Source organism: Arachis duranensis, chromosome 5, assembly GCF_000817695.3.
Source record: "Arachis duranensis cultivar V14167 chromosome 5, aradu.V14167.gnm2.J7QH, whole genome shotgun sequence".
NCBI lineage: Eukaryota > Viridiplantae > Streptophyta > Magnoliopsida > Fabales > Fabaceae > Arachis > Arachis duranensis.
This window is the reverse complement of record NC_029776.3, coordinates 46,043,268-46,051,567: the sequence shown is the minus strand read 5'-3', so window position 1 is coordinate 46,051,567 and position 8,300 is coordinate 46,043,268.

Here is an 8,300-nt window from a genome sequence, read left to right as displayed (position 1 = left end):
GGGGGAGTCGCAGCGATTACTGCGAGTACCATAAAATATATGGTCACTCAACAAACGACTGTTACAACCTCAAAAATGTGATAGAAAATCTGGCCAGAGAAGGCCGACTTGATAGATATCTCATGGAAAGGTCGGACAATCATGAGAAGAGAAAGCGAGATGACGCAGATAGAAGAGACCCACAACCGCAGACTCCGGAGAGACATATACATATGACCTCAGGTGGATTCGCGGGAGGGGGACTCACCAAGTCCTCTCGCAAGAGACACCTCAAGTGAGTCTACCAGGTCGGGAGCGAATTGCCTGACCTTCCTACCATCTCATTTACAAAGGAGGATGGACAAGGAGTAATCCCTGAACACGACGTTCCAGTGGTGATAACCATGATCCTGGCCAATACCCATCTCCATAGAACTCTAGTAAATCAAGGAAGCTCGGCTGACATCCTTTTCAAACCCGCGTTTGACAAGCTAGGGTTGGACGAGAGGGAGCTAAGAGCCTACCCCGACATCTTATACGGGCCAGGCGACACGCCAATAAAGCCACTGGAATTCTTACCCCTTCATACTACCTTTGGAAAGGGGAAAAAATCCAAAACTCTGAGTATAGACTTCATAGTCATCGACGTAGGGTCAGCATATAATGCCCTAATCGGCAGAGCTACCCTAAATCGACTCGGAGCGGTGGTATCCACCCCCATCTCTGCATGAAATTCCCGACAAAAGCGGGGGTAGCAACGGTGCGGGGAGACCAGAAATTGGCAAGAAAGTTCTATAATGAAAGCTTGAACCTGAGGGGAAAAAGCAAATAAGTTCACACCATAGAGCTTGGCGGTGCAAGGGCCAAAGAAGAGTTGCGACCACAGCCAGGAGGAAAAACCGAGGAAATACAGGTCGGCAAAGAGGAAGGGAAAAAATACCAACATAGGAGCCAACCTAGGGGAAACCCTGAAGCAAGGGTTGACTAAGCTCCTAAGAGACAATTCTGACCTCTTTGCCTGGAAAGCCTCCAACATGCATGGGATAGATCCCAAGCTTATGTCCCACAAGCTCTCGGTGTATCCAGGATCCCGACCTGTACAACAGCAAAGGCGCAAGCTCGGCCCAGAACGAGCCCTAGTGGTGGAAGAACAAATACAGACACTCCTAGAAGCCGGCTTCATCAGAGAAGTTAAATATTCAACATGGATAGCAAATGTAGTGCTAGTCAAGAAGCAAAACGGCCATGGAGGATGTGTGTCGACTACACCGACTTAAATAAGGCGTGTCCCAAGGACCCTTATCCACTCCCAAGTATTGATACTCTAGTAGACTCTAGCTCGGGGTATCAATACTTGTCATTCATGGATGCCTACTCGGGATATAATCAAATCCCTATGTATGAGACAGACCAAGAGAAAACATCGTTCATCACGCCCCGAGCAAATTTCTGCTACGTGGTCATGCCATTTGGACTAAAAAATGCAGGGGCCACATACCAAAGGCTGATGAACAAGGTGTTCGCCCCCCACCTCGGGAGCTTAATGGAAGTCTACGTATGCGACATGCTAGTGACAACTAAGGAAGAAGCTGATCTCTTGACAGACCTTTCGCAAGTCTTCGACACCAAAAGGTTGCACGGGATGAGGCTAAATCCCGCAAAGTGTACCTTCACAGTGGAGGCCAAAAAATTCCTAGGGTTTATGCTGACGCAAAGAGGGATTGAAGCCAATCCCGATAAGTGTCAAGCTATACTGGAAATGAAGAGCCCGACTTGCTTAAGGGAGGTTCAACAACTAAATGGCCGACTTGCGGCCCTCTCCAGGTTCTTGGCAGGATCAGCATTAAAATCCCTTCCACTGTTCTCTTTATTAAGAAAGGGAAGCCAGTTTGAGTGGACTCCAGAATCCAGGAGTTCAAAAGGTTCTTGAGCCAACCTCTAATCCTGACCCGACCTCTAGTTGGGGAAGATCTTGTCCTATATCTGTCCATAGTAGACAAAGCTGTCGCATCAGCCCTGATAAGGGAGGACGAGGTCGGACAACATCCAGTGTACTTCGTCAGCAAAGTTCTACAAGGCCCCGAACTAAGGTACCACAAATTAGAAAAATTTGCTTACTCCTTAGTAATAGCCTCACGGAGGCTACGACCTTACTTTCAAGGTCATACGATAAGAGTCCGAACGAACCAACCCATAAAGCAAATCCTCCAAAAGACGGATATTGCAGGGAGAATGGTTCAATGGGCAATAGAGCTCTCCAATGCCTCACCGACTTCATAGCAGAATACGCGGGAGATCAAGAGAAGCCAGCTGCATGGGAACTTTACGTAGATGGATCCTCAAACAAGACAGGAAGCGGTGCAGGCATAATACTGGCCGACGAAAGGGGAACCCAAATAGAGGTATCCCTCAAATTTGAATTCCCAGCTTCAAATAATCAGGCAGAATATGAAGCCCTGATTGCAGGATTGAAGCTGGCAAAAGAAGTCGGTGCAGCAAAAGTGATGATATACAGTGACTCTCAAGTGGTGACCTCCCAGATAAATGGAGAGTATTAGGCTAAAGACCCGAACATGAGAAGATACTTGGAAAGAACTCTGAAGCACCTCGGGCACTTTGCGGAAACTGAGGTTAAGCACATAGCCCGGGATCTCAATAGCAGAGCAGACGCCCTATCCAAGTTAGCAAGTACCAAGCCAGGAGGGAATAATAGAAGCTTGATCCAGGAAACTCTCCAAGAACCCTCTGTGGTAAAAGTAGAGGACAAACGAGATGTCCTAGAGGTAACTGGGCTAAACCTCGGATGGATGAATTCCTTGGTCGAATACCTAAAATTCGACATCCTCCCCAAAGAGGAAAAAGAGATTAAGAAAATCCGGAGGGAAGCACAACATTACACTCTGGTGAAAAATATCCTTTATAAAAGAGGAATATCAACACCATTGTTGAAGTGCGTACCGACCTCAAGGACCACTGAAGTACTAAAGGAGGTTCATAATGGGATCTGCGGAAACCATCTCGGAGCCAGGTCGCTAGCCAGGAAAGTAATCCGAGCTGGATTCTACTGGCCGACCTTGCAGAAAGATGCCACAAAATTTGTGAAAAAGTGCGAACCATGCCAAATGCACGCAAATTTTCACGTGGCTCCCCCCGAGGAGCTAATCAGTATAACTTCTCCATGGCCCTTTGCAAAATGGGGGATGGATTTGTTAGGTCCTTTTCCCCAAGTCCTAGGACAAGTCAAATACTTGATTATGGGAATAGACTACTTCACAAAGTGGATAGAATCAGAACCATTAGCCACCATCACAGCCCAGAGAAGTCGGAGGTTCCTCTACAAAAATATCATCACAAGGTATGGGATACCATATTCCATTACCACAGATAATGGAACCCAGTTCACCGATTCTACCTTCAGAAGCTTGGTGGCCAGTATGAAGATCAAACACCAGTTCACCTCGGTGGAACATCCACAAGCAAATGGACAAGCCGAGGCAGCCAACAAAGTCATACTGGCAGGACTAAAGAAAAGACTACAAGATGCAAAAGGAACCTGGGCTGAGAAGCTCCCACAAGTGTTATGGGCTTACCGGACGACGCCACAATCTGCCACTGGACAAACGCCCTTCCGACTCGTCTACGGTGTAGAAGTCATGATACTAGTAGAAATCAGTGAACAAAGTCCAAGGGTGATTCTCCACGATGAGATCGGAAACATACAAGGGCACAAAGAGGAGCTTAAACTGCTCCCCGAAGTCCGAGAACAAGCCCAGATAAGAGAAGCAGCGTTGAAACAAAGGATAACTACCAGGTACAACAAAAAAGTCATTCGAAGAAGCTTCACCCCAAACGACTTGGTCTTGATCAGAAACGACATTGGAGTCAACAAATCGGGGGAAGGAAAACTCGCTGCTAATTAGAAGGGACCATACAAAATTAGTGAGGTCTTAGGAAAAGGTTATTATAAGGTGACCGACCTAAACGGCACCGAGTTACCAAGGTCATGGCATGCTTGTAACTTAAAATGGTACTATAGTTAAAAGTAAACTCTACTCCCTGATGTACTCTTTTCCCAACTTCACGATTTTTTCCCAAAAATCAAAGGGTTTTTTCTGAAGAAGGGTTTTTAACGAGGCATCACAGTAGAGGCTAAGGGAAAATAGACTATCAAAATCCCTTAGTAGTAGTAAAGTACCTTCCCAAATAAATAAAGATCTTTTACAATATCTCTTATAAATTCCTTCTCGTTTTTTTCTTTTTCTTTCTACGAAACGCGCCGACTTAAGCTCGACAAAGCATGAAAATCCCATGAACCGACCTAGATGGTCGTCAGGATAAAACGACGAGGTACAAGTCGGTGTAAAGAGGTTATAAAAGTTGATCGTGAGAAACTCAGAAACACTCCGACTCATAAGTCGAAACGAATAACCGAGTAGAAATACTCGGAAACACTTCGATTCATAAGTCGAAATGAAAAGCCGAGTAAAAGAAAAAACGCATCGCAAAAATAACCTAAGAAACTCAATAAACCACAAAGTTGAGTATAAGGAATAGTGAAAAAGAGATAGAAAAACCTATTAAAAGGCCAAAAGACTGTCCTAAGTCCTTAAAGCAAAAAAGCTCAAAAAGGACAGACAAGCCAAAGAAAAAGGTTTTTAAAGAAAATGTCACATAAGTCTTCCAAAGTGTCAAAAAAAAAGCATGCACACAAAAGGTAACTTAAACCCTTATCCAAAAAAGGGGATATTTATAAATATTTTGTTTACGGCCTTAAAAGGCCAAAAGTAATGTCATCATACCACTACCACAACAAATATAAAAAGAGTTTAAAAAAGAGGGGACCCACAGGCCAGGCCCCCATATAGCCAATAAATTTTTAGAGAACATCACCACCAGAGCCAAAGGGAGTAGTCGGATCACCACCAGAGTCGGGAAAAGCAGACAGAGCGCCATCAGGTCCAGAGAGAGAAGTATCCATAGGAGACGGAGAGGAGGTTCTGTGAGACCTTGAGGAACTCAGAGCATCCTTTGGACGAGGAGGGGACTCAATGATTCTCTGCCCCCGAGTCTTCAAATCTGACTCAGAGACAACCTCGGAAGCAGGAGGAGAAACTATGTCACCATCAATGACGACCTTGTTAGGATCTAAAGGAGAGAGATCCAGGTCGGGAGCAAGGACCCTGACCTGCTCCTTAAAAATCCTCCAGACCTCCTCGGCTCCTTCAGCAATAGAGTCCTCCAACTCGGCGTAAGCATTCCGAGAATTCAACAAGTCCTTCCTCACCTCCACGAGGTCCTTGAACAAGCTCGAATAACTCTCCTGCGCCTTCTTCCTCAAGCCCTCCTCCATATTGCGTTGGGCTTGTAACTTGCTCTCCTTTTCCCGAAGACCATCTCTCTCCTCCTTCAACTTAGCGACCTCCTCCTTCAACTCCTTGTCATTTTTCTGATATATGAGAAGCATTTCCTCCAACTCTTCAACCCTCGAGGTTGAACCCAGAGAGCTAAGAGGAGTCTTCTAAAAAATATCAAGAAACTTGGTGCACACCGCCGCCGCCCTGACACTCTCCTGTGCCAGAATAGTGAGGTGGTTCCGGATAGAAACATCATCCATACCTATACAGGTATGAGGATAGATGTATTTTTGGATAAATGCAGGAGCATCCACCTTAGCCTCACCTTCAAAAGAAGAGCTAGACTATAAAGTCTTACGCTTCTTCTTCTCTGGCTCAGGAGAAGGTCGGGGGGGAGGGGGCAGCTGAGAAGAAGCCGAGGAGGAAATAACGATAGGTCGAGAAGGGGTCCCCAAATTTTGAGAAGGAGGAGGAGGAGAGAGAGAGGAGCTAGTTACCCTGGCACCGCCGGTCCTGGCACGAGATCTCGCCTTGGCCCCCTAGACTCTCTGGTAAGACTCACTGGAATTCTTCTTCGCCATCTCTGTAAGAAAACAATTAGTAGCCAAAAAGTCAGCGAAACAAGTCGGTAAAAACAAGTCGGAAATAAAGTAGATCAATAAAAAAAGCTACCTAGTTGTGTCTGGACAAAGGTCGGCGACTCTTGGAGAAATTTTTTGGTATCCAAATATGGGTCCTCCCCACACTTCTCGGAGGAACCCCACAACGGCCGCCTCCACCTCATCCAGGTCGTCCAAACCATATTTCTCACAGGGGGAGGCCTCTAACTAGTACAGAGGAAAGCGAGGAGAAGAATTCTCATCCAAGAAAAAGGGGTAGTGACCCTCTACGGCTTGAACTTTGAAAAAGTAATTTTTAAAGTCATGGAAGGATTCATCAAAAAGGGTGAAGACCCTCCGACCTTGTATGGCTCGGAAGGACACCCACTGCTGCTTGTTATTTTGCCCACTGAAGGGCTTGGTCATGTGGAAAAGAAAAAAGAAAATTCTCAAAGAAGTCGGAAAGTCTAAGGCATGGCTGACAAACTGATAAATTTTTAGAAAACCCCAGGAATTGGGATGAAGTTGAGTGGGAGCAACTCGGCAGTGACGTAAAACAGCTATTTCAAAATCAGAAAATGGAAGAAAAACACCCAAACGGGTAATCATACTCTCATACATATAGAGAAAATGAGGGACCTCCTCAGTGTCCCTCCCGAAACAAACCCGGTCTTCCAGACCAGGGACCACCAATTCATACTTTGGCTCGTCCTCCTCAGAGGTACAAATTCGGTGGTGAGTGCGAAGGTGGGTGATAAACTCGGTATCGACCAAGGATTCCTCCCCCAAGACCGTAACATCAACCCATTGAGTAAGTACTTCTACAGAAGACATTTTTCCTAAAGATACGATGAAAAACTACAAAGGAAAAAGAAAAAAGAATAAAAAACGAGAGTTCCTAAGGGGGCATGGAATTAAGCAGCCTACGATGTCACCTTCTCTCTTTCTAAAACAAAAATAAAAAGCATGCAAAAAGAAGCACTTAGTAAAAGAAGAGAAGAGAGAACCAACCTTTGCCTGAAAAGGGGTGGAGGAAGATGGAAGCCTTCAGCGAAAGTGTTCCACGAACAGATATGAAACTGCTCCACAGATGAGAAGAAAATTTGAAAAATCGAAGAAACGAAACAACGAAAGAAAGGGAAAACATTTATAAGCACGTTAGGGGCATAATGGTAAAAATGGAAGCGGTCATTAATGAATGCACCGTTACCAAGGTAATTAATACCTACGCAAACCCCTAACGGACGCGACGTTTGATTAGACGTAACTGTGAAAATCAAAAGTCATGAAAAGTCACGTCGGTTGCGAACGATCACGTCGGTTCCCTCACAAGTCGACCACGACCCCGAGTAGAATACTCGAACCCAAGTCTTAAAAGAAATTGGGCTCGAGTAGGGGCACTGTTCATACCCTAGCCCAACGATAAGGCCCAGGACCAAATGAAAAGCCCAATCCAAAGGGTTGAGCCTCGCCCTGTACCGACCTCCTCCCTACGAAGTCGGTTCTTACCACGACTTATCCTAAAGAAGTCGGGACGAAGATTAGCTGGCAGATAACCACTCATTCAAATGAGTAACTGCCCCTAAAATCTCTCTACCCACTTCCAGGAGCCATATCTCAACCTCCCTACGATAAAGGGATGGTTATCCACCTTAAATGGCAGAACTACTTCAACGGTGGTTATGGGTTCACCATTATAAATACACTGACACATCTCAGGTATTTCATAAGTCCCAATACTCTCTAGACCTGCTTATACCCTTGCGGACTTAGACATCGGAGTGTCTTTGCAGGTACCACCCCCCATTCTTTCACATACACAACTCGGAGGCGGCTCCCAGACGTAAACCAAGTCGGAGACCACCCTCCTCCAACGCTTGGGCCTCACAAACAAGCCCAACCACCGTCCTGTTCTAGGTAAGCCCCAGAACAATACTTTAATTTTATAAACAAAAAAATTAATTATATTATCTCTAATTTAAAATTAAAATATTTGATTAAAAACCAATTAATAAATTGATAATTAAATAATATTTTAAAAATAATCTTAAAAGTTAAAATTAGATTTTTAATTAATATTCTATATCCCTAATTTTATTAAAATTACCTAAACTACCCTAATTCTAACCCTCTACCCCACCGCCTTCCCTTCCCCAAACCTAACCTAAACCCATTGCTTTGCTTTAGAAAAACAAAGAGAGAAAAGATGAAATAAAAAAAAAGAAAGAAAGGGAGGAGATCCAAGAGGAAGAGGGGCGCCGGTGGAAGGGGAAGCTGTCTGCGCTGCCACCGTCTCGCCGTTTAGCACATCGCCGGAGTAGAGCAGCGCGAGGGAGGAAGGCGCCGTGAGGGGCATCGCGCCGTCACT